The 5,385-nt window shown below is 37.3% G+C and overlaps 1 protein-coding gene across 9 annotated transcripts in view; it reads right to left on the bottom strand.

The window, feature by feature from the left end:
- Nucleotides 1–5,385, bottom strand: part of FRS2 (fibroblast growth factor receptor substrate 2) — a 119,833-nt gene that overhangs the window by 10,720 nt on the left and 103,728 nt on the right. For all 9 annotated transcript variants that reach the window (XM_055085197.1, XM_055085196.1, XM_055085195.1 and 6 more), the window contains one exon: nt 2,649–2,743. The gene's annotated coding sequence lies outside the window, so the exon portion shown is untranslated. The remainder of the gene's footprint in view (nt 1–2,648; nt 2,744–5,385) is intronic.

Here is a 5,385-nt window from a genome sequence, read left to right as displayed (position 1 = left end):
GCGGAGCGGCTGGGCCCGTGAGCCATGGCCGCTGAGCCTGTGCGTCCAGAGCCTGTGCTCCACAACGGGAGAGGCCACAACAGTGAGAGGCCCGCGTACCGCAAAAAAAAAAAAAAAAAAATTAGTAAGTGTTTAATAAATTAGAAGATGAGAAGGAGGCCAAAAGAATATTTCAAAAAAATTTTTAAAGCAGACAGATAATTGATAGAAACAAAAAAACAAACAAAAAGTCTTTTTGAAATTGCTTATCCAGCCTCACCACTGAATACAAAGAGCTAAATGATTACTACAGTGTGGCTTTTGCCTGAAAAAATAATGCCTCAAGTAAATATTTTTCAACTATTTCTCAAAAGAAGTAGAAAAGGCATTCTTCCACTTGACACCTTCACAGGCTACCTGTTAAGGCAGCAACTCCAGTTTTGTCAGGGATATATGAATGGTGGTACAACCTACTTGGGGACTGTTCACACTGAATGCTTCAGTTCAGTACAAAAATAGTTAATGAAAAGCCTACCATGTGACACGAAATCCTTGTATGCCACTCCAAAGAGAATGAATTTCATCCTACACAAGGTGAAAAGCCACTGAAGTATTTTAAGCAGGAAAGTGAGGTGGTCAGGAATTCATTTTAGATACCTCCATCTGCAGGGTAATTTTAAGTGGGAGTTTAGCTCAGAGGAAGGGAAGCCAGTGAGAGACTACTGAAAAATGGAATATGCCAAAGACTTAAAACCAGAGCAGCAATAGTAGGAATAAAGATGAAAATAATGACTTTAAAAAATACTTAGGAAGACAAGTCTGCAGCACTGAGTGCTGGTATACAGGAAGTAAGAGGCAGTTTTCAGGGCGGCAGATGAAGGGTGCTGGTTCCATTACCTGAAATAGGAAAAACTTTCTCAGGCTTTCAAGAGGAAGTGATGGTGGTTAGTTCAGTTTTAGACATGTTAAATTGAGATTACAGAGAACAACCAAACGAAGACTTGCAATAGAGAGGTAAGTACATCAGAATGGGTTTGAGGAAAGAGGTAAAATATTGGGACACATGGTATTTGAAACTATAAAACAAGACCCTGATCAAGGACAGTATAAAGAGCAGTCTGCAGTTAAAATTCTGGGGAACACAAATGCGCAAATACTGGAGTACAGAAAAACAAGTGAAGGAGAAGAAAAACAATCAGAATAGTACAAACTAAGAAAAGAAAGTGTCAAGAAGGAAGGTTCTATCCATAGTGGAGTGTTAGGTAGAGGGAGAAGCCATTCAGAAGTGAGCAAATGGAAGATAAGGAAGTAGTCCTCCAAAGAATAGAAAAGGCTCTTCAAGAACACAGTTGGAAAGGAAAGCCTAAAGTGATAGGGTATGGTTGGACATGGTTTCAAAAGAAAGTATGTTTCTTGAGTTATTTATTGTTTTAAAGTGACATAGATGTATGCAGGTTAGTAATAAGTATGTCAGTAAAGGTTAAAGAACAGAGGAAAAAACAAGGACATAGACAGCTACAGGATGGATCGAGACGGAGCGGGGAGGCTAGAGAAGATGAGTTCCGGGGCCCAGACTGAGAAGTCTGCCCAGAGAAGAAGGAGTGCCTTGTCCTCTGAGGAGAGAGGGCAGAAAATAAGGATGGGTGGAACACAGTAGAGAAGCTGAAATAGATAACATCTATCATCCTAAATATCTTTTGTAAAATGGAAGGCAAGTTTGCACAATGAAGGACTTGAGGATTATTCTCTGAGAAGCTACCCAAGAAAGGTAGCAGGATTATTAAGTAGGCTATGCTGAGACTTAGCAGAAGCTGGAGAGTAAGATTATGCTATTTTTCTAGCTGTACTCAGCAGTCCAGAGGGTAGACAGTTCAACTGACCCAGGGTCAGAAGGTAAAAGGACAAAGAAATTAAAGGATATTGGCAATACAGGGGTTTGAAGTGATGGGCCATCAGGTCTGGTCAGGAAAGAAGCAAGAAAGAAGAGGGCTGATGAAATGGGAGAAAATGGAGGGAGGCAAAAAGGAACAGGAGGCCTCAGTAAGGCTGAAGAATAGGCTTAGTACAACTGAGACTGTGAAACAGCTGGGACTACAGGCAGTTGTAGTCAAACCTCCAGCACAGAAGGACATTTTTAATGTGGAGTTTTCACCCACATCTCTGACTCCTCCTCCTGAAGCATGAATTCCCAGGCAGGGGGAAAGGCAAGACACTAGATAGTCTGCATTTATGACAATCAGATTAATACCTGGAGAGCATCTGAGTTATGTAACACCCAATAATATGCACGAATACCTGTAAACACTTGATGAGAAACCACGTGATCTCATCATCTTACCCAGTCAAGTTTATAACTCAGCAAAAACACAAAAAGACGTACTATACTCCCTCAAGAAAGCCACATAGGAAAGTAATAAGGGTACATTCAAGAACAAAAGGTAGCTTCTGCTTGGGAAGATCAATATTGCAACAAGTGTGCTGGGTATTTTAAATTAGTAAATACTGTCATGTTTAATTAAAGCCAATTGTCCTTAGTTTTGGGGAGTGGGAGGTGACAACATATCAGGAGGCAAAATAACTGTATTCAAGAAAACATTATTAAAATCTCTAGTTTAAAAAGTATAATTTGTGGACTTAATGATTTTTTTTAAAAGTAAACTTCAACTTACCTAGATCTGGCCATTAATATTCTTAGCCTCTGCTGCAGCATCAGGAGTTTAATCATACTTCAAAACACCATGTTTTCTTTGTTTGCTGACTTAACCTACAATTAGCAAGAAAAAGTCAAGAATTTGTTATTTCTTTAAAAACAGTTTTCCTTATGAGACTTCTGGCAGCACTGTTAGTTCAGTTAATCTATTTAAACAAATTTAAAAGACTGAATTTTTGATTAAAATATATATAATTTATAAGATCTATTCTAAAAATTAATATAATGTGTACATGGTACCATCAACACAGCCTTTTCAAAAGAAAAGTAAAAATGCAGTAGCTTACGTTCCATGATGTTTGGATATCAGGACCTTTAGAAGCCATTGATTTTAGCTTCTCCACTACAGCTATGACATTAGACAACACACTTCTCTATACTTATCTCCACAGCCATAAAATGAGAGGTTAGACTAAACTACCTCCAAGGTTCCTTTCCAGCTCTAAAACCCCATTTTAGCCAAGGGCAGGCTAATTCTCCATATCCAGTCACGTCTCTTAAACCTCACTGACCCTCCTGCCAAAGAGTTGACTCTCTTTAGAATCCACCCTCTGTATCTTCTAATCCACAAGACACCCACAGAATCAAATCAGAAGAGTCAGTCATCAGAAAACAGTATGAACAAGCATGCCATAGAGTCACAGGATAATGATATAAATTACAACAATAAATTACAATCTAGAGTTTTAAGAGATTTCAATATACTTCTGAAAATTTTCTGGTTAATTTATTCACTTTTTACAACATAGAAAAAAAAAATCAAATTCACTCAAGCACGGGCACTAGCATTTCCTAAATAGCTATACTACAGAAGGCATTATGTTAGGGGTTTTACAGAGTCTCATTTTATTTTTTAATTTAATTTTATTTTTTAATGAAATGAATTTCTTTTATTGAGAAAAAAAGAGACGGTAATAAGAGCTGTATTAGTGGTGCCAACCAAAAAACTTAAGGAGCGCTGAGAAAGTCAGAGCAGTTTTGTTTTGCTTTTAGTTTTTTGAATTTATTTTTTAATTTTTTAATTTTATTTTTTTTGTACAGCAGGTTCTTATTAGTCATCAATTTTATACACATCAGTGTATACATGTCACTCCCAATCGCCCAATTCATCCCACCACCACCACCACCACCCCGCCACTTTCCCCCCTTGGTGTCCATACGTTTGTTCTCTACATCTGTCTCTATTTCTGCCCTGCAAACTGGTTCATCTGTACCATTTTTCGGTGTGAGGTGATACCTCACTGTAGTTTTGATTTGCATTTCTCTAATAATTAGTGATGTTGAGCAGCTTTTCATGTGCTTCTTGGCCATCTGTATGTTTTCTTTGGAGAAATGTCTATTTAGGTCTTCTGCCCATTTTTGGATTGGGTTGTTTGTTTTTTTAATATTGAGCTGCATGAACTGTTTTTATATTTTTGAGATTAATGCTTTGTCCATTGATTTGTTAGCAAATATTTTCTCTCATTCTGAGGGTTGTCTGATTTATGTCAAAGAGTGTTCTTCCTATGCTTTCCTGTAAGAGTTTTATAGTGTCTGGTCTTAGATTTAGGTCTCTAAACCATTTTGAGTTTATTTTTGGGTATGGTGTTAGGGAGTGTTCTAATTTCATTCTTTTACATGTAGCTGTCCAGTTTTCCCAGCACCACTTATTGAAGAGACTGTCTTTTCTCCATTGTATGTCCTTGCCTCCGTTGTCATAGATTAGTTGACCATAGGTGCGTGGGTTTATTTCTGGGCTTTCTATCTTGTTCCATTGATCTATATTTCTGTTTTTGTGCCAGTACCATATTGTCTTTGATTACTGTAGCTTTATAGTTAGTCTGAAGTCAGGTAGTCTGATTCTTCCAGCTCCGTTTTTTCCCCTCAAGACTGCTTTGGCTATTCGGGGTCTTTTGTGTCGCCATACACATTTTAAGATTTTTTGTTCTAGTTCCATAAAAAATGCCATTGGTAATTTGATAGGGATTGCATTGAATCTGTAGATTGCTTTGGGTAGTATAGTCATTTTCACAATATTGATTCTTCCCATCCAAGAACATGGTAATCTCTCCATCTGTTGGTATCATCTTTAATTTCTTTCATCAGTGTCTTATAGTTTTCTGCATACAGATCTTTTGTCTCCCTAGGTAGGTTTATTCCTAGGTATTTTATTCTTTTTGTTGCAATGGGAAATGGGAGTGTTTCCTTAATTTCTCTTTCAGATTCTTCATCATTAGTGTATAGGAATGCAAGAGATTCCTCTGCATTAATTTTGTATCCTGCAACTTTACCAAATTCATTGATTAGCTCTAGTAGTTTTCTGGTGGCATCTTTAGGATTCGAAATGTATACTATCATGTCAGCTGAAAACAGTGACACTTTTACTTCTTCTTTTGCAATTTGTATTCCTTTTATTTCTTTTTCTTCTCTGATTGCCATGGCTAGGACCTCCAAAACTGTGTTGAATAATAGTGGCAAGATTGGACATCCTTGTCTTGTTCCTGATCTTAGAGGAAATGCTTTCAATTTTTCACCACTGAGAATGATGTTTGCTGTGGGTTTGTTTTATATGGCCTTTATTATGTTGAGGTAGGTTCCCTCTATGCCAACTTTCTGGAGAGTTTTTATCATAAATGGGTGTTGAATTTTGTCAAAAGCTTTTTCTGCATCTATTGAGATGATCATATGGTTTTTACTCTTCAATTTGTTAATATGCT

Source organism: Physeter macrocephalus, chromosome 6, assembly GCF_002837175.3.
Source record: "Physeter macrocephalus isolate SW-GA chromosome 6, ASM283717v5, whole genome shotgun sequence".
NCBI classification, from domain to species: Eukaryota; Metazoa; Chordata; class Mammalia; order Artiodactyla; family Physeteridae; genus Physeter; species Physeter macrocephalus.
This window is presented reverse-complemented; position numbering and strand designations above follow the sequence as displayed.